The sequence below is a fragment of the Ammospiza nelsoni genome, chromosome 4 (assembly GCF_027579445.1).
Source record: "Ammospiza nelsoni isolate bAmmNel1 chromosome 4, bAmmNel1.pri, whole genome shotgun sequence".
NCBI lineage: Eukaryota > Metazoa > Chordata > Aves > Passeriformes > Passerellidae > Ammospiza > Ammospiza nelsoni.
The window spans coordinates 2407762-2429197 of record NC_080636.1 but is presented as its reverse complement, the minus strand read 5'-3'; the positions used below and the strand labels follow the sequence as shown (position 1 = coordinate 2429197).

The following is a 21436-nucleotide window of genomic DNA, read 5'->3' as shown; positions in this document are numbered from 1 at the left end:
GAAGAGCAAGGAGAGTGAAAATGGGAGTCCTTCAACATAAGCTGGGCATTATTCTGCTGTCACTAAAAAGATTTATTCAGGGGTATTAAAGAGAGTGTCTAGTAGGGTGAAGTGTTGCCTTTGTGGAGAGGAGCTCTACTTCCAAAGGGTTGCAAAAAGAATGGAAAACACTTGAATTTTGGCGCTAGCTCTATCCATGCTTATAACATCTTACTTTCTTTTTTTCAAAGCAGGGATTTTCTAGGACAAATAAAATACATAACATCCATAACAGAGACAGATACATGAAGCAGTCAGACAAGGTCCATGCTGGAAAGAAAACATGCCCAAAGCAACACGTCCAGGTTCCTCTACAAGCAGAAACACAAGTGTAGTCTGTTCAAAACCTGCCCACAGACTTCCTTCTTTCTAAAGGAAAACAAACTTATAAACACAAAACTAAACAAAACTAAAAAAACTAAACAAAACGAAACAGAATAATTTGAGTAGAACCAAGGTGTTAAATTTGAGGATGTGCCTGTATGAGTTTATGGTTTATTTTTATTGTCATGTGCTGTTACCAAAGTGAAAATCCACATCTTGGGCAACAGCAGGTGGAATTTCTATTTTAGCACAATTTCAGCTCATTAGAGAAAAGAGAGTCCAGCTTGAAGTTTTGCAGAACAATTTGAGAAGCAAATAGAAAGAGAGGAGAGCAGCTGAAGGGGATCAGGATATGGGCCTCTTATTGCCTATGAATATAAACCATAGAGAGAATTACACTGAATACTGTTGAAGTCCCACAGTTGTGCTCATTAAATGTTCACAGATGTGTCATTTTTGTGCACATTTTTGCTCTGATCAGTTTAAAGTGACTCCCATAACACAGGATATGAGGTTTTCCATGAGAGGCTGGGTTACTGTCCTGTTTCCACCCCTCCCTCAGTCTGACCAGAGCGACAGGAACTCTATTCTTGACTCTTATATTGAAATACCAAAAAGGATGTGCGTTTCAAAAGGTTTCATATTCTTCTGGGAAGTGGACAAACAAACACACTGACTTGTTGCAGCAAACACTTTGTACCTATTGGGATGTTCACCTTGCACAAGATATTGGCAAAACGACAAAGCAGGACGAGATCATTTTCTGAAGTTGTATCTGTCCTGGGGAATTAAAAGGAGAAAGAAAGAAAGAAGAAAGTTTAGTTTTCTTGAAGTTTATCTCAGTACTAAAAATGAAATTTCATGGGCAATGCAAAGGTTTGCTTTGAGACAGCTGCAAGGGGACTGCAGATTGCTCAAAAGACTTCAGACAAATGTGTAGATTTTTTTTAAAAAATGACAAATTATTCACTTCTGTCAGGGAAATATCACTAGGCAAGAAATAATAGGGGCCAAGTCTTTGTCAGATTGCATCTTCTCACTAGTACATCAAGGTAGGATTGATTCAAGGAGAGAGAACCTGGTGCTGGAAAACAAAGGGGGAAGAAGAGGAAACACCACACACCTGTGGATGGTGAAAAGCCTCAACTAGAAATAAAGGAGTGTGCAGACCTTGCCATGAACAAGAGAAAAATTTAAAAAAATCCAAAACAAAACAAAACAAAACAAAACAAAAAAAAAAAAAAAAAAAAAAAAAAAAAAAAAAAAAAAAAAAAAAACAGAAATCCTGTTCAGACCCAACTTGCTGAGGTGGAAAGGGAAATGCTTGTTGAAGACAGGGGTTTAATTTACAAATCTGGCTTGAAATCCATTTGGTGTATCTGGTAACCCCTCCTGCTTTCCCTGAGTCCCTTTTCTGTGAACACGACCTCACACCAAGCTGGGAAGGACTTTCCAGCTTTCCAATGAAGCATCTAACTAAAACCTGAGTGATTTCTCTTGCAGCACACGTGGTTGGAAAGAAACACCCACCGGGCTCCACCACCAGCTGATGCAACCATGGACCAAACACCTGCTGTGCTTCTGTGCTGGGGTTCCCAACACCAGACCCAAACTTCTACATTTCCTTTGGTCTCTGCTAGTCTCAGAATCCAGCTTCCATGTTCTTTGGCCCTGGAAATTGTTGGAACCCAGGGCATTCCTCTGACTGCTCTGGAGAACTTGAGACCCTGGAAAGGGGCTAAGAGACCTTGGCACAGAGTCACAAACACCTGTGCCATCAAACTTAGCCCATGGAAAAAATTGCCAGCTTTGTGTGAGGAGTGACAAGCCACAAGGGTTTGATTAGAATGTTAGTGAATTTATCACAGGGCGAAAATGTAGAATTTTGGGGTTTTCAGAATGGGGGTTCAAGAGGCAAGATGGAGGAATCTGGGCATGTCCTGTCTTCCTCCTGCTTCTTCTTGGCCTCCGTCTTCTGCTGTGATGGTGAAATTTTGGATTGGTTTAGAGACAAGACAGACTGTCTAACATAGGTGATAGGTGTTGGAAAATTATTGTAAATAAAGTACACATAGTTTTTAGTATAAAAAGATAACACTGCCCTGAGGGCAGTCAGTGTGCCACAACCCGACCTGCTGGACAGACCTCAGCAGGTCAGAGAAAGAATGTAATAGATAAGAAAAAATAAACAACCTTGAGAACCAGAGCCAAGGAATCCCAACTTCTTCGTCTCTTTTTCCAAGCTGGGAAAAAAGAGATTTTCTAATGTCTCGGGGTCATCTTGTTAGCGTTCAAAAACACATAATCACGGAGCGATTATCTGCGGTGCTTTTTATTTAAGAGCTCTGGGAATCGGGGTATATTCAACCCAAATCTGATTCTGACCATACATCCGAGATGATCATGTATTCATACTCTATTGTTATATAACTTTCATGTTAATTATTAAACTTATATTGTTCTATTGTATACATAGATTTCAGCTAAGCATAGCCCCCCTTTAAGTTCCCAACATAGTTTCTCATGATTCTTCTTATGGTTATATAATAATTATATTTAATTACTAAACAATCATCACATCTAACAATTATATCATTTATCATACTGCTTACACAGATGCAGTTGATCTGGGAAAACACAAAGCTCAACATTTTAGATTCTATCTTTAACTTTTTCCAGGGCTCCTCTATCAATTTCGACACCAGAGACCTTGTCAGGAAATCTGCATCCTGCTTTCACACTGAAGTCCACTCCCTGGAAAGTCAGAATGAGCCCAGCTTTGCATGAGCCAGCTCAGGAGCAAGTCCAGGATAATCCAACAAGACACAGCCTCTGGCACACTCCATAAAGCATCACTGTAATTTATTTGGGGCTGGAGAGATATTGACTTCTCCTATTACTCCTCTATAAATGTTTCTTACAGACCCAGATGTAACCTTGTCCCCAAAATGAGGGATGGAGGGCAGGAAAAGAGAACGTGGCCATGGCACCCCAGACCCAGCACGTGAACATTGTGCCAGACAGAGACAGCAGGGGCTATAATCACCTTGTTTGTCTCTCTTCATCTAAACCTTCTACTTTTTCAGCTTTCCAAATCTCCTCAAACAAAATTAAAAGGAAAAATTCCCTGGATGGATCCCACAAAGCCAGTTAGTGATACTCTGCAGATTTCCTCCTGGGTTCATACCCACAGGCAGGAATGCTCAAGGAAAAGAAAAGCAAAGCATAAATAGCAAATTCAGAAGAACAAATCTCAAAAGTCACTTTTGCAGTAAATGTCTGTGCATGTCAGAAAACATTCTCACAGGAAACATCACTGAATAATTTTTCATGGTGAGCAAAATATTTTTTTTAAAAAGTGAAACAAGGAAAATCTGCTTACAAATAAATGCGTGAAACCTGAGATAAATTCCTGCAAATAAGTTTTCAAGGTTGGTTGAAGCTGCTAATGGCTACATTTGTCCAGCCTTTAAAAATTTTGCTCAGGCATCATTCATATCAGATGATCTCTTGCAGTGAGAGTGCAGAAAACTCCTGAAATCCTGTCAAATCACTTTCACCCATCCCTGATATTAACCATTTGAGGCATTTCCACTTCCCTGCTCTGCTTCCTGCCACCTTGGAGAAATTGTTCTGATTCTTCTTCCTTTTCCTCAGAAATCATTTCACGGCAAAGGAAATAAAAAATGACAACAAATCCCTTAAGTCAGTACCCACCAGAACATGCTCTTCCAGCTGCAGTAACAGCCTCACTCTTGGGCTTTTCCTGTGAGACTGATGGCCAGCTGCCTCAGTGCCCTGCAGCCTTGCTCCAAGCCATCAGCTCTCCCAGTCAATCAATCCTCAGAAAAAGAAGGGAAAAAAAGAAAGAAAAATGAGAGGAAAAGCTCTGGGTTTAAATTAAAAAAAAAAAAAAAATTAAAAAAAAAAAAAAGTGGTAGCGCAACCCCTTATGGATAAAACTTTGGATCACTCTTCTGGTTTCTTCATCATGTTCAAAGCCCTGGCCAGCCCAGCACAGCCTGGATGGATGGTGGTCCTCCATTTGATCTTCTCCATGTCCCTCCCCACTTGAGGACAACCTCAGCAGTGCCAGCCATGGGGAATGAATGAAATTCCTCCGGCTGGGTGCAGGACTCGACCCATCAAAGCATGATCCATCCTTTTATAGATGCTGTTTTACCTGCCACCTCCTGTCACCCTCAGCTCACAGAATGGCTTGTGTTGGACATTAAAGATCATTATTTCCACCCCTGCCGTAGAAAGGACACCTTCACTAGCCCAGGTTGCTCCAAGCCCCATCCAAGCCAGCCTTGAAGGTTTCCAGGGATGGGGCATCCATGAACAGCCTGTCCCAGAGCCTCCCCACCCTCACAGCTCCTCTCCAGTGGGGCTGCTCTTCAGGCAGGCACTCCCAGCTGGTTTCTCCACCCCAGGAATGGAGTTTTGTGCCTCCCTTTGCCAAACCTCGCAGAGTTTAATTTAGCCCTTTCTTCAGATTAATCCGGGTCCCCTCTGGGCAGCCGCTCTATCATTTGTCACATCAGACTCTCCTCCTATTTTAGTGTCATCCACAAATTGCTTGTTTTGGTAGCACAGCTAGAGAGAAGAGAACATTTAAATGCCACCCCTGGTGTGTTTGCTGGTGGTGGAGAGTTTGTGTAAATTAGAGTCCCCTGGGCTCCTTGTTGTGCTGCCTGCTGACCCCATCCTGCAGCTGCCCTAATAGGTTTTCCCAGAGCATTTCAATGCTGCAATATAAAACCTCATTTCACAGCGATTCCTATGAAATGAAAGTGCCTCAGCATCTGCAGCCTGAATCCTCTGTGGGACTGAGCTCCCCTGCAAGCTCAGAGCCATAAAACATCCCCGGGAGCAGCCGTGGGCTTGTCCTGTGGAGAGGCTTCTCCTGGGGAGATGAAGGAGCCCACAGACCTTTTAGTGCAAGAGTTTAATAAAAAAAATTTAGCTTTTGGGATCTTTTGCCTGTGAACAAGAGGCTGTTTGCCTGCTTTCTTTCTCCTTTGCAGAATGAGCTTTTTACATGAGAACAATTCACCTGCCTTTTTCTTCCCCCTGCCAGGTCTCTTTGCCAATGAAAGGGTTTCCCCCCTGGGCACAGATCACTGGCCTGACTAGGCTGCTGTTGTGTTAGAAACAGGAAAATTATAACGTTGCCCTTTACTTTTTCTCATTAAATCAGGTACAACTCACTCCTCTCCTTCCCCTTCTCCCCCTTGAAATTCACCTGTAAGCACCTTAAAGGAAAAAAACTGTTCTAATCCAAGTCCAGCAGAGAGGATGCTCTCTAAAAACAACCAAACTACCAAAAAATCAGAAATCATTTCAAAGAGCATCACTGTGTTTTGGAGAGCTGCCAAAACCCTGTGAATGATACATAAAAGATAAAATGTCTGACAAAATCCTCCAGTGCTGCAGCAGACAGTTCAAAGAAAAGGCATCAATGTCCAATTACCTGCCCAGGTGCTGGACTGCAGGGAAATATCAACTTTTGGGCAACCAAAGCTTCACACTACTAATTGTGGTGGGCTTACCGGTCAGAGGCAGGTTAATTTGCTTTATCCTGCTCCCCCATGGTCACTTTGGGACCATTAACAGCCACCTGAGAGACCAGGTGTGGTCCCAGCTCTCAGAGCAATGTGCCCAGCAAGGCAGGTAACAGGAAATTTATTTACTTCAGCACCTGCCCCAGTTCACACCATTTTCCACCTGAGGCACCATTTTGTTTCTGGTCTGCACCAGAACACACCTGCCCTGAATTTTGTTGCCTGAAAGACAGGGGAAACATCTCTCTGTTTCAAAGCAAGTTATAGATTCATATTTTTTATTTTATGTTTTACTGCCATTCTCAATCAGTGCTGTTTGCCTGGAGTATCTCCCTTCTCACTGTCCCCTCCATACACCACAGTGAAAAAGCCCCTCCAGACAGGCTCTCCCCTCACTTGTATCTCCCTGTTCTCTTCCACACTGCTGCAAGAAACCAAGCATGGACAGAAGAGAGCTGGATGAGTCCAAAGTAAAGCCTCATTTGAGCATTTAACTGCATTTAACTGCAAATTCACATCTAATGGGAGGCTCCCTGTTCCCTACTTGCATACTGAGACAAGCTGCATCTCTGGCGGACTTCTAATGTTATTCCCTATCCTCCTTCCCACAAATCTGGCAAGATTTATGTTCCAGAATTTTATAAATTATGGGTTTGCAAGCAATGATTAAACTAATGTATTTCTCTGCCTTTTTTTGAGTTCATCACTTCCTGAGCACAGTCTGAGTGACTCAGAGGGGCCAGTGATCTGAGCCCTGCCCAGCCCTGAACTCTCTGCTGACATTTCTTAATGTCAGTAAATAACAGCAACTTTTGTACATATTGCTTTTCTTTATAGGCAATTTACTGTCTTTATCCTTTTTGGGTCTCATCCCAGACTGAGATTAAAAACGGGCCATCTTAGGCAGGTGATTTGTTCTGTGTATGTCCGCGTGTCTCGTTGCTGAGCTTGAAGCCAGACCTGCATAAAATGTGGCGATTTGGGATCATTGGGCTCTAAGTGCTTTCTCTGACTTTCCCAGTTGCCCTCGCCACAGATCAGCCACTCTCATCTTCGCTTTGTCTCTGATCATCAAACGTCTGTGAAGAAAGGTCAGTGACATTTCGCAGCGTTTTGAAATGACAACATCTCAGACCTGGTCAAGCTTGCATTAAAATGCTCTTTTAATGACAAATAGGCCATCTGCACCCTGTCTTTGAGTAAATCCAGGAGCCCACATAAACCATTTCTATTGACAGCTAGAAAAATTAGCAGAGGCCAAAATCTTTCACTTCTCTGCTTTTGTCCTCCCTCGGAATTACTGATTGAATGTCCCCTATTTTGAGTGAAAAGTGAAATATGGATTTTCTTTTCATCACCACCACTTGCACAGCTGCATCAGTCATTAAGCTGTCCTAAAGATCTGTTACCCAGGAACTGCATGCCAGGTATATATCATATCCTGAGGTGAACTGTGGCGAGGCATAAATTGATCGCGAGGTTCATGCCTTTGAAACCCAAGTGAAAGAACATCAATTGTCATCAACTACAAGAATATAAATAGAAAATATCAAATCAGTGCTGACCTAAAAGTGTTGTGCAATGGAAATATATTTTTTTTAAAAAGCCAAACAAACTAAAAAAATCACAAGTTAGTTTGATCAGGGACAAAAAGTTATACTTTTCAAGGTAGGACATGAAATGAACAGAATTTTCTTTACTCAGCCTGTTCCTTCTCCATGTATTTTGTACAACTGTGTGCTGCAGCTAAAACCTCAGGCTTCTCTTCTATTGTCCCTGTTGAAAAGTCACTGCAGAGCTACAACATTCTGGAGCTTAAATTCCTCCAAAAATCAGGTGAAATGCAGCCACCACCCTTTCCAAACTTTCTGCACTGCTGTCAGGTGTTTATTTTAAACTTCTCTGCCAAAGCTTCTGAGGTAGCTGCAAAGTCTCTCTTATATCATTATGTCAATATACTCTTATTCCCTTAAACTGCACTTTTCTAGGTTAAATAAGCAAAGCTATTACCTTTTTTCTTAGCTATATTCTCCATCACCTGTTTCAATTTTAGTTAATCCTTCTTGAAAATGTGTGACTAGAACTGTATGTTATCATTCCAAATGAGATTTTAAAGCACTACATAATTTCCTGATTCTGCTGGAAATTCCTTCTGTAATATATGTTCACATCCAGTTTTCTCACTGTTTTCTTGAAGGTCCCTAAACATCTTAAGATCAACAAATGCAACCAGGACTTCTTTCTTTTCCACTGATGATTTCCAAGCCTACAGCAGGAATTACTTTTTTTCCTCTGAAAAAACGGAAGTGTTCCTCACTATTACAGCCACAATAGAAAATCTGTATGTACCTGATGCAATTTTTTTTCCTTTTTAATATATAAATTTTGTTATTTGACAAGTGAATAATGCAAACTTTGCTAGATTTACATTAGACCCACAAGTCTACACGAGTTTTGTCTGAATTTTGGAATGGAGACTAATTAGTCTCAGGATTTAATTCTTTTAAACCTTTAAGCCTGCACTTAAATCTCTGATTAATGTGCTATATAAAAAAAACCCAAGCACTAGGTTCATGTTAGCTGTAGTTAGTTATGAAATCTAATACAATTTATTACTATTCATTTATATAATACTAGTAAATTAGTATTGTATAAATTAGTATAATTTATATATTTATAATATAGTTTATATAATATTTCTATTATATCATTATAACATATATTTATATATTATATATCATTATATATATTATATTATATAATATATATTATAATATATTTTATAATATAATTGATATGTTTATAATATAATTTACATTATTTTTATTATATTTCTATTTTATTTATTTATTATAATATATTTATGATATAATTTCTGGAAATTATAATTTTATATTTATATTATTTGTAAATTATATAGATTATATTAATGTATATAATAGCTTATATAGATAAAAATTGTATATATAAGAAAAATAATAATTTTTAATTTAAAATATAAATTTTAAATTAAAATAATAAATTTTAGTTTAAAATAATAAATTTTAATTTAAAATTAAAATTTTAAAATAATTTTAATTTATAGTAGAATATAATAGTTTATATAATAAATAAAATAGTTTATAAAGTGTATATTATAGTTTTTAATACTGGAGAACTCACACCATTTACACATGAGACACCTGTAATGTGGGTCTTACAGTGTGAAGCTTAGAGGAGGATACTGTTGTCTTATTAATTACCTAAAACAGGAATCCAGGATGCTTTGGGGTATTTCAGGGAGCTCAGACCTGGCAGATACCACACAAGACCCACAGGAGACCTTGGCTCTTCTGCAGGGCAAGGAGGGCACCCTAAAACTCACTGAATTCTTGGGCACCTGACTGAAACTCACCCTAAATCTACTGACTTTAGCTTGGAGAGCTGAAATGAAACTTGGAGCTGGTGATGAGCCTACACTGAGTAATTCAGCTGGGAAACAGAGTTGTTGTTTCCTGCAGAGACATTAAGAGGGTCAGGTGGGGCCACCAGGTTCAGGGAGGAGATCTTTGGAGCTGGCAGTTGTCGCAGACATTTCTTCACAGAAATCCTTTCTTTCACATTTCTGCGTCTTCGGGAGGCCAGAGGCCCCCGAAGAGAAGGTAAACAATTATTATCAGCTGCTGTGGAATGCAACAGGATTCACCTTGATTGGCTCATTTCCTATGTTTATAATTAAGAGCCAATCACCAGTTCAAGCCAGGGGACTGAGTCCTTGGCCACAACTTTGTTGTGGATTTTTTTCTATCTCTTCTTAGCTTAGCTAGCAGCTCTGCAAACCTCTCTCTGTATTCTATTAGTATAACTATAATGTATTATATCATATATTAATAAATCAAGCCTTCTGATCAAGATACAAGATTCACCGTCTCTCTCTCACCAGCTGCGACCCACACAGGTCGCTGTAATAGGCAGTCCCAAAGGCAGCCCTGGGCAGCCTGAGCTGGGCTCATTTCAGTGCACTCAGGCTTTGCTGCCTTCCCCAGCCACCAACGAGCTCAGGGACCACAGCCCACCCAAAAGCTCTGCCAGATGGATCCCTGAGGAGCAACCCTCCCCTCAGCTCTGTCCTCGGTTTTCAGAGCTGTTCACTTGGAGTTTGGCTTTATCTGGAGCACTGGGACAAAGAATTAGGAATTCTCTGGTCACACAGAGCGTTGTGAGTTAGCTCCTTGCCATCTCAGGAGCCTCAGTTACTGAGGCTATGCCCATTTCTATTTCCCAGAGGTTTGGTTGCCTGTGGAGATGAATGCTTGAGTTTTCAAAGTCACCTGGGAGAATATAAGAAGGAAGAAACGACTTGCAATTCCCAGCAAGCCAAATTAAATTATCTAATCACCCCTTCTGGCCTCAAACCCCATGAAACCCCATGAAAATAATAGAACAAGAACTTGCCTGTGTGACTGCTAACAAAAAGAAATGTTTCTGGTTCAGCTGCAGATAACGACTTTGACATCATCTCTGAACTCTTGGCTTTGCAGATGTCAGAAGCTTAACAGCTTGAGGAAGGTTTGATCTCTGATTGCAGCTTTTTATCTGCGGAGGTGGGAGACCAGGAAGCGCTGAGTGCAGAGCTGCCAGGAAAGGGCTGCTCGAGTCAGCAACTTGCAGCCCTTCCGCTGCGATTGAGATTGATTTCAAGTCTCAGCCTTCCAGGGGGAGAGCAGCACGCCAGGACCAAGCTGCCTCCTCACCCTGGGCTCTGCAGGAACTCAGGAGAAATGTTGCCTCCAGGTTTTCTGGGACTGGGCTCTTCAATGGAGGAAAAAAAAAACAGTAAAAGAAACCACTTGGTTTAATAACAACTGTGGGGGGAAAATGGGGTTCTGAATTGCAGTGGATATTACAAATCTGCTATCTCAACAGAGCATGTAAAAATAAATGAAATTGTAACATAATTGCTCTAGATTTTCTATTCTCTCAATTAATTTTGCTTTCATGTTCACTGACACTTGTGCCATGCTGTAGCACTGTGCTTTGAAATGTTCCTGCCCCATCCAGGAGGTCTGCTGGGGTGATGTCTCTGGCACAGAAGTCAAAACTCTCCAAATTAATTGCTCCTTTTCATCCCCTAATTAGAACCATGCTAATTTCCTTCAACATCATTATTCTATAAAAAGCCACTCTTTCAGCTCCACGTTGTTGATGTGGGAGATGGAAATCAAAGGAGGACCAGTAAAGAGGATGCACTACAGGCAGCAAAGAGACTCACCACTCTGCATCATTTTCTAGGACTTAAAGCAACAAGATTTTCCTCATAATTCTACAAATTCTAGTACAATTCCCACTTTCCTGGTGGGAAACCAGACCAATACTTATTAAACCCCAGTAGTGGAAAGTTCTTCCTCAGCTGGCCTGTGCCACTGGGTGCTGTAAGAAATTTCTGCCTAAAGAGAAATAAAAGTAATCAAAGCCACATGCAGGATATGAGATTGAGTCTTAAATAGTTAAATTCTGGTTCCTCATACATAAGAGTAGATTTTCAAAGCTCAGGTTCATTTCTGGGATGGCCATGGAGGTATTTTGCCAAATATGTTTAGTTATCTCTGTTTGTTCTGAAATTGAAATGGTTATTGTAAAGAAAAGACCCACCTTCAAAGCTGGAACGTGAAAGGTCAAACACAAGGAGAATATTCAATTCAGGAAACAAAGATCCCTATTCAGAAATTAAGGACATACATGCTTTAAGGTAAATGACTTTTTGGGACAAAGTGCAATTTAGTCTTTACTTATTTTCATATTTCTTTATAGTTGCCATGAGAATATTTTAATAACCTCTGTAGAGTTTAAAATTATGCAGGTAATTGCTTAAAGTAATTTTAGTGCTATTAAAGATAACAAACCTCTTGTGTGAAATACTTTGCTAAGCAACGATCAGCAGAAAAGGGGTAAAGATATTTTTATTGCAAATTTGAGCTCTTTTTATAGGTGAGCTGAAGTGAGAATATAATTACATTATCTATAAAATAAAAGGTGTGCAGGTATTCAAACACCTACCATCTCAATCTTGGCTTGAGTCATGCAGAAAACAGAGCAGAATTTTAAGCAGATCCCTTCCTCCCATTCAGCAGCCTGATCTCTGAATCCACCCCCAGTTTGCACTGATAATGTTTAAATTGCAACTTTATTCATCGCAGCACATTCATAATACCTGAAACAGAATTCCTCCCAGATTACTTGGGAGACACTCAGAGGAACGAGTCAGTATAAATCCTGCACACCCTGCTTTCATTTATTTTCCTGACTTTCTTGATTATGATTCCTACAAAACCATTTCCTCCTTTTTGGCTCTAATTCATGAAAAATGTGTCAGAGAAGTTGGTGTAGGAGGAGTTTGAGACTTTGATAAAACCAGTCCCACAAAAGCTGGAAGGCCCCAAGTGAGCCATAATAAAACTTGTTCCTCTAAGTTATTATGTCCTGCTAATGAGCTTTAAGAATCCTTAGAACCTTAGAATAAACAAACAGAACTTGCATTTTTTGTCTCTTTAAGGCTTGTTTAAGGGATGCAAGTGGCAGAAGCAAAGCATAATTTCACTCTTACCCAACTGACAGTCAGACAGGTTAGCCAGGAGCTGTTCTGCTGTCCCATCAGAAATCCCAGTTTAAACAGATCCTGGATATTTTGAGGAGTTGGATTTAAAGCCTGATGGGAGCTGGATGCTGATTTTTTTGTTCCCTGCCTTCCTTGTATGTGTTCTTCAGCTCTTGGTCCTGAATCATGAGGGGATCTTCAGTGCTGACCTGCTCCAAGGAATATGTGAAACAAGCTGGGCAGCAGTTGCCAAAGCAGCCTGGAAAAGGAAAAGATGAAAATATCAGTTTATCTAGAAAACAAATGACATTTCTGTGACTGCCACAGCTCTGCTACCACCTGGGACATGCTCTGGGTGAGTATTGGCCCAGCCACTCTACAATAACTTCTTGCCAAACTGAAAAGTCAAGGAAGGCTTCCTCCACCCTTTTTTATTATGAGCCATTTCCCTCTCCTAAAACAGACCAAAGAGCATTTCAGAGCCTGCTGCTCACAGCAGGAATTTACTTCCTTTCCCTTCTTTTCCTTTACCCTCCCCCTATTTACTTTTTCACCCCTCTGAGCAATGTTTCAAGGTGGAAACAGCTATCTTCCAAACCTCTTGAAGGGGGGAAATAAATTATTTCTTTCCCATTCTTCTCAATGAGCAAGATTGATTTTTTTAGCCATTAGCTGCTGTGAGCTGCATGTTAATAATGAGCCTACAGTATAGGAAATAATGATGGATATTTTCCATGTGCACATATGGGTAGCCAAGCATTATTTCCCTCCATAGGCTCCCTGGAATGGCTCCTACCTGCAGGGACCTGCCATTTGGGACATATCCCTCCCTTACTGTGCCATCCTTTCACTGGAGCTCAATGTATGGGGTGACCTCAGTTCACAGAATTAACGCCTAATCACCATGATTTGGGGCATTTCCCCTCTTTTCCTTATCAATTTTTGACATAGGAGGAGCTGTATTCTTGTCGTTTTCCCTCTTGATCTGTTCTCATTGAAATTAAAAGGTAAAATTCCTTTTTGGTTGCTTTGGTTTGGTATTTGGGGGGGGGGGGGGGGTTGGGTTTTTTTGTTTGTTTGTTTTTTGGTTTTTTTGGTTTTTTTTTTTGTTTTTTTTTTTTCTGTAAAGTTTAATCCCTGAATATTTGCAACATGCAGGTGTTCCTGACTAGGGCAAGCAGCCCCTAGGAAAGTCACAGAGCCAATTGTATTAAGTAAGGGGGGGGAAAAATTAAAATTTTTCAATATACATTTTTCAATTTTCCTTCATTCCTGTCTCCAGAAAAAAAAATATCAGCCCTGAAGAGGAACTGAATAATATCTGCAAGTAATGACTCAACAGTTGTTAATTTTACCGACTGGTATTTCTGCCAAAGCAAGGAGTCAGTGAAGAATTGCTGGGTGCTCTTCCTCTTCTCCTTCACATCTCAAGCAGTAAATGTGCACTGGTGGATCAAGCTGAACACCCTTCTAAGGCACTGCTCAGTCTCATCTGAGAATAAATAATGCTGAGCTGCAGAGAATTATCCTGAACTGTGGGGGGATAGAATGTAAGGAAATAAAGATAGTGCAGAAGGTGATCTCACCCCTGAAGAGTTGCAGCTGTACTAATCACCAAAGATTAGGAACAGGCCTGCCCTTAACAGGTCACAGCTGTGTCCAATGAGGTTCAGTGCTATAAATGAGTGGGTTAGGTTGGAATTGGTGTTTGTTGGATGTGCTGTGAGGAAGGAGTCAGTACTGCAAGGAGGTGCCCATGAGAAATCTCTAAGAAGGTGTGGAACTCTTGCAATAGTATGACAACAGTGGATGATAAGGGATCTGACTGAACACTGGTGCACAGCTCCAAAATCAGAGATGTTTCCAAAAGAACATCATCCCCCAGAGGGATTTCAATGTGTTCTAGTACTGGCCAAATGCTAGTGCACCCACTGGAATATATTTCAATATTTCCTTGCTGTGAGATAGGGTTAGGAGGAAGGCAAAGTGCCCTGTCACAGGTGTTTCCCAGGGAGAGATCTGAGGCATAAATCTCCAGAAATAAAGCAAAGGATTTGTTAGAAAGATTTGATCCTGAGCAATGAAGCAACGACCTCAGGGGCAAGGAGTAATAGAGATGTGCCTTTACCTTCAGTTCTTGGAGAGATTGAAAAAACTTTTCAGCCACCAAAAGCTATGTTTTAATAAAATATGAATTAAAATAGTTAACTTTTCTAATAAAGAAAGCCTAAAGAGAGTAGATTGATCATAATTGAAATTAATTAAGCAATGCAATAATTCCTCCCTGCCCAGCAGGTCCCACCTGGGAGTGCTGAGGCTGCAGGCAGAGGAAAAAGCTCTGGATGAGGTCTGGATAACTGGATGGATGTGGAAAACTGCTAGTTTTGACACAAGAAATTCCTGAATATAATAAATAACAATGTGAGAAACCAATAAATCTGCAGGTAGTGCTGTGAGGAGTGGCCAGATTGGTTTGGTACCTGGATGGGAACACCAGGAACCTTTTGGGAATCCCAGTGCATCCAGGACAGCAGCAGCACCTGGGGAACTAAATCAGCAATGCTGCCAAAAAATGAGATTGAAAATATCAGAAATAGCAAATAACCATGTAGAAAGCAGCAAGTTTTGGGAAGGACACAGCAAAATTGTGACCACTGGGAAAAACAAGTGAGAACGTGTGGGTGGGTTACTTGAGAAGGAATGAGGGTGGAAAGGAGGAAAGGGGGGACCCATTGTAGCCACACCTTTCTTCCATAATCAGGAGAGACTTGGGGTGTCTGAGGGAGCAGGGGTAGAGGAACATGGAGATGCTACCACCTAACACCAACAACCCTTCACAACTCTTGAACGGGCAAGAGAAAGCAAAGATTGCTTTGCATATCTTTGTCAGACAAAAATCTCTACAACATTAAAATCTTCTGGCTACTTTTATTTTTCCCCCTGTTGATCCATGCTCAGACTATCCCATCTCCTCTTCCCAAAAGGAGAAATTTGAAACCTGCTGCCAAAACCCAGTGCAAGTCTGTTTTTTAGAGTGAGGGTGATGGTGTTTGTAGCCACAAGAGGAAGACCTTGTGAAGGAAGTCAAGGCAGCAGCTGTGGATTTGGAGATCACCAGGATGTCCCACTCTGTACACCAGGCACACACTCTCACACCCCACAAAAACAAGATTCTCAGTCTTGCTAAATCATTTTCAATAAGACATTTCTGGTCTCCTGGTTAATTTTGGGGTTTTCCTGGTTCAGTTTGGAATTTTCTTCACTGCAGGTACAATATTCCAATATTCCCTCCTTCTTTTGGCCCTGATGCACTCCCTACTTTCTAGTGACCAACACAACCCCAAGTAAAGCAAAACCAGCAGCACTTCCAGATTTTTGCCAGCTATAATTTACTTGACAAAGGAGCAGCTCCATGAGCATTTTGAGGAGGCTTCTGACTCTATGAGGTGACTTTGCCTAGGGGAAAATGTCAGCGTAGGACAGAGCACCCATCCTACCCAAACAGGTCATGCTTTCAAGTTTGTTTTTGGTGTGTGTGTGGCTTTTTGTGGTTTCACTTTTCCCTGTTATTTTTCTTTCTAATTTTCAAATGAAAAAGAATAACCAAGCGGTGAACAGTGGGTAATAACTCTCACTTTATATCCCCATCAAAGTGCTGGTAATTGTCCCCTCCTTCCTCTGAAAATAAGACACAGAAACAATAAGGTCTGGAGGTAGGATTGTAAGTACCAATTATTATTTTTTCCATGCACTGGGAGATTTCAGCCTGGACCTGACAGCCACCATTGAGTTATGTGCCACTTGAGCAGGCATCCTGGTGCCATTTGCAGGGACATGTGGCTTGATGAGGCTTTTATGAGCAATCACACAATGGTGTAATTTACAGCATGAGCCTGGCACCCACAGCATGCAGCAGGACACGCACAGCAGAGGGGCACAGCAGGGAGAGGGGAAATCAGGAAAACACAGCACAGCCCAGGCAACATCCCCAAAAACCAGCAGCTGGGAGGCTGGGCAGGCAAAGCACCTGAGATCCACTCTGAGAGCTGAGGGAGGCTGTCCTCACCTCAGAAGATCATTTTAATGCTGAGAGCCAAATTAACACTGGCCACTTTACCTTTGCAAGGCAGGACTGGAGCATTTCTGAAACCACAGCAAGTTTATTGACATTTAAGTTCTTCAACTGACTCCCCATTAAATCTTTCTACCAAAAGACATAATGATGATGGCTGTCATTATTATTATTATTATTCGTCATCACAGCAGCAGCATTTTGTGAGCAGCCAGGGGCTCAATTGCATTGCAAAGTTTAGCCCTAACTTGTATTGACCCAGTTCTCAACCAGAACCATTTCTGAGATTTTTAGGTTTTTGCTTTGTGTGGATCAAAGAGCTGTGGGCTGCACTAGAGTCACCCCTATGCTGGGAAGATGTGAGGGGCTGTTTAAAACCTACAGCTCATGGATTGAGACATCTTCCAGAGCTTGTGCTGTCAGTCAAGCCAGAAACTCAATTTCTCTCAAGAAACTCCACCTGAAGAGCCCCTGGAGCCAGCCAAGGTCTCACAGGGGCTCCCACTTTACATCAGCCATGCACCAGATCCAGGCTCCAGGGTATGAAGGAGAAGAAAAACTCATCTGACCTGAAATCTGAGCCGCCCATCTCCTCTCACCCACCAGGGCTCAGGTAACACAGCCACACCACAGCTGTGGGGTCAAACTCCCTCTGCCAGGGGTTGGGAAGCAAAGAAAATGCAAGTTCCAACCCCTGGGGCTTAAAAGAAAATGACCACAAAACAACATGCTGCTTCTGGACCAAAACCCTTATTAGGCTCTCATGCATAGGCAGCTATCACTGATACTTGCTGTCTTCTTTAATTAAGAAATTATCAGTTTTCTGTGGTTTAAAAAAAAAATTAAAATATTAGAGTATGGTTTTGTCCAGAAAATCTCACTAAAAACAGAAGACAAAAGAACTGCAGGTGGATACCAAGGTCAGGGAGATCTTTGTGGGCTCAGATGGGACTTGGACATTTCCCATGGTTTATCAGCCTGATGGGTGTTTGGGGACAGAATCTCCAGCTGCATCATTTCCATACATACAGAAAATAGGTGCCCACCCAGTTCAGTGAACCCCTCTTCCTTCTCTGTCCCAAAGTGCTGCACAGTCATGTCTGCTTGTTTTGTATTAAATTTCACCACATTTCTGTTTCTCGGCATTTAGTGGGAGCCTGTTCAGAAGGGGCTGAACTGTTGTCTCCGTATTGCTTGGGTTTATACATATCAATTTCAGCACTTTACTGAATTTCCGTGATGTTCTCCTTTCACAAATGACTCAGAGCTGTGAAACTGCCTGAGGGTATAATAGAATACTACAAGATCTGAGTTTCTTTGTTTCTAGTCCCTTACTTAATTGTAGCTCACAAACAGAAGTTATGGAGCATCCAGCACCAAAAAGAGATGTTGAGGTTGCCCCCAATGTATTCTTACTGTGTAGCCCTTTTTGCTGCAAATGGGCCAATGCAAAGGGAATTCCCTCCAGTCTAGCTGCTTTGGAAGCTGTGGCATAAACTATAAGTAGGTGATCACAAAAAATTAATTAAATCCCCTTGGCATGCACCGAAAAAATAATCGGTGTTCTTTTTGTAGCAGACTTGACAGGTTTATAATAAGAAATGTTTCATTAAAGCAGTAAAGCTCATTGTCTACAAATGTTGTAAAGTGAAATAAATGAGAATTAAAACTAAATCTTTATTAAGTTTTGATGATGATTCTGTCCTTGAGCTGTAAATCCGGGGCATTCCTCTCCTAGAAAACCACTAGGAATGATGTATATGATGTACCACAGATGGAATATCTTCTTAGATAATGAAATCATTGAGAACTGTGGGTGAGAGTCAGAGCTGAATTTGTTCTACCTCTTCCCAAGCTGCCAAGCTCAGGAGCCCATGGATGACCTTGCATGTGCAGGGATGAAACCCAACTTCTTCATGGCCAACAAAATAGACAGGTCCTTCCACAATGAATTTAATTTGTTCTGAGAGGGACAAATAAAGCTACCCCACCCCAAAACCCACCTGTCAGCCCTTTGGTAAGACCTCTCTTAACTCAAAGTGGGCACCTGTGTATTTCCAGGCACAGGTAAAGGTATAGAAAAGCCATTTCAGAAAGGAATTAAATTATTCTATGTCTAGAAAATGCTGAGGTTGAAATGGGAAATGTGGTAGAAGAACGGGTGAGAGGATGAGATGTGGATGAAAAATGATTCTTCTGAAATGAGGCTTCCCCTGCCCGGCAAAGAGAGCTGAGGGAACCTAATCCCTCTTGGCTGTAACAAGAGACAGAGAAAAGCACCCTGAGGCTGAAGGAAAACACTGACAAAAAGAAAAATTGCTGGGAAATTGGCCATTAATATATTTAAACTGGCAATTAGAAACAACTTCCACTAAGTCAAGTCCCAGCTGGAGATTAAAGAAGAGAAAAAAACCCAAAAACCTCTTAAAGACAGAGCTTCACCCTCTCTGAGAGGAGGGTATGAGGTGCTGGTTTTCATTGCAGACAATTTGACACGCGAGACCAATCCCAACCTCATTCTGCTGTGTTCTCCAACACTGCCAGTGCTGCCATCACAACAACTGAAAACCGAGGGCACTCAGCACTGGCCAGCCCCAGATTCGAGGGCAGCACACAACTCCAAGGCTCAAATTTGCTTTTCTCAGTTGCTGAAGGCATCGGCTCATCAGAATCTGAGCAGAGCCAGCTGGGCAGGGCATCGTTCACTTCCTTCAGGAATAACTTCTGAGAAAACATATTTCCATTTTACAGTGGGGTCCCAGGAAAGTCCTGGATTGCTGTTTTACTTTTCTCACCTCCCCAAGCAAACAAATTGTAGCTGCTGATTGCTCGGGCTGCAGCGGCTCCCTCTGGAAGGATTACAATGACAGCAGAAGGGGCTGATGAAAACTGTGACAATTCCCTCCTCCCCCAGCTGATTTGGAGCAGCAAACGTTAATGCTAAAATGTACAAATGGTTCTGCATGCAATTTTAATATGATTATCATATGAGAAAAAGAAAGGCCATCTGTGGAAGTAGGAGTTCTTAATGGGAGATTTAATTGACTTCATTTATCTAAGGGGAGATACACGTGTTCCCGGACCTCCAAACCAGTCAGGCTGACACCTTGGCTGTGCTAGAATTAATGGTTTGCTTGATGGAGGGTGCAGCACACCTGAGGGATTGTAGCTGTCAAATCCCCCTCTGAACAGGGCAAAGCAAAGTTATAAATCACCTTTATCACCAAGACGATGATTAAGGACAGAAAGCAGCATTTTAGCACATGAAATGGATGAATGACTGTTGCAAGACCCAAAGGCCTCAGACCATAAAACAAATAACTGTGATTAAGCAGATCAAAAGTCCTTAAATTATCCAGGGCCATAAGGACCAAATTAAACCCCAAACCATTTAGGAAATGGGCTTCATAACATTTCTTGCTATGAGCATCTTGGCAGGAGTTCAGGAACCTCATTAGGAAATGGGAGAGACAAATCCACTTTATTAAGACAAAAAGATCACGTTATTTTGCATTTCTGTGTCAGGGAGAAAGTCAGCAGCAGGGAGAACCATGGTTCTAACAGAGCACAACCCATCCAGGCACAGGTGGTTGCCCAAAAAGGGCTCCAGTGTCTGTACATCCCATCTTCCACATCCAACTTATTTTGACTTCCTTCTCCTTTTCACTTCCTTTCCATTGTCACTGCCAGCAGAAATTGGCAAGGGTTTTCCAATTAAACCGTGCTGTAAAATGCCATTTTGTCCATATTCAAGCTGTCTCTGTGTAAGAGGGATGGAGGCAATCCCTAAGATCTTCTTCTTTTTTCTGGAATTTTTAAATTAGCATTCAAATTTTCCAGAATAAACCAGAAAGGTCAAGAACAGATTGTTCATTGATCTCATTCATACAAAGGAGATAGAAGAAAGACCATCCTGCCTAGGGGTGATGTCTCCCAGTGGGATATTTACTGTGATGCATCCATGAAAGAGAGAAAGCAGGTGATGGCAGTCCTTCCCAGTACCCTTAAAAAAATCCTCTCTGCTCTTGCCTGCACTCCATTTAGTGTTTGTTATACAAGGACTTCCTTGCAAAAAAAAAAAAAAAAAAAAAAAAAAAAAAAAAAAAAAAAAAGCAAAAGTAAAACTCTGACATATATCTGTAAACATTAATGTGCAAATATAAGTGTATTATCTCAAAGAGCACAGCTGTTCTCTAGCAGCTTCCCTCAGCACCAGTTACCAAATTTTCCCTCTCTTAAGTCACAAGAAATTTTGCGGTGACTGAGGAGCTGTTTGGAGGTCTCCTTTGCAGAGGCACTGAGATGACAAAGTGAGATGTTCTTCACTGAGGCTGCCACAATTCATCCTGAGCCTTGAGAGGCGCAGAGGTGAAGCAGCAGCACAAGGAGGCTCACACACCACTTTAATTCTTCAAACACTCTTGGAAAAGCAGGAGCAGCTTGGGAAGGCACAGGTTTGCTCTTCAGAGGCAGAGCAAGTCACCTCAGTGGATGGAAGGAGGGAAGAGGGTGGTACACCGATAATCCCCACAGTATTTAACCCAGACTACACCAGGGAGGTGTTTGCTGAGCCCCCATGGGGCAGGACATTTTAAAACTACATTTACACTGGATTCTTTCATGTCCAGAGGAGGGAACAGAGGCAGGCTGATTCCTTGGCCCTTTGCAGGGTGGGCTGCTGAGAGCTGGCATCTTGTTTTTCCCTTCACAGATGGATTTTCAGGGGTCTGAAACACAAGTCTGATGAGGAGCTCTCAGGCTCTCTCAGAGTGACCCCGAGATACATTAGAAAGTCTCTTTTCCCAACCCGGTGCTCGAAGAAGGAGTCAGGGCTCTTCATTTCTCAGTCTCAAGGTTGTT

At 41.5% G+C, this 21436-nt stretch overlaps 2 long non-coding RNA genes across 2 annotated transcripts in view; one reads left to right on the top strand and one right to left on the bottom strand.

Annotated features, from left to right (window-relative positions):
• The window catches only part of LOC132072769 (uncharacterized), a 753957-nt gene extending 752317 nt beyond the window's left edge, over positions 1–1640 (bottom strand). The window contains exon 1 of the long non-coding RNA XR_009418384.1: positions 1594–1640. This is a non-coding gene — a long non-coding RNA (uncharacterized LOC132072769). The remainder of the gene's footprint in view (positions 1–1593) is intronic.
• The window catches only part of LOC132072768 (uncharacterized), a 753957-nt gene extending 752317 nt beyond the window's left edge, over positions 1–1640 (top strand). The window contains exon 3 of the long non-coding RNA XR_009418383.1: positions 1551–1640. This is a non-coding gene — a long non-coding RNA (uncharacterized LOC132072768). The remainder of the gene's footprint in view (positions 1–1550) is intronic.
• Positions 1641–21436: the final 19796 nt, after the last annotated feature.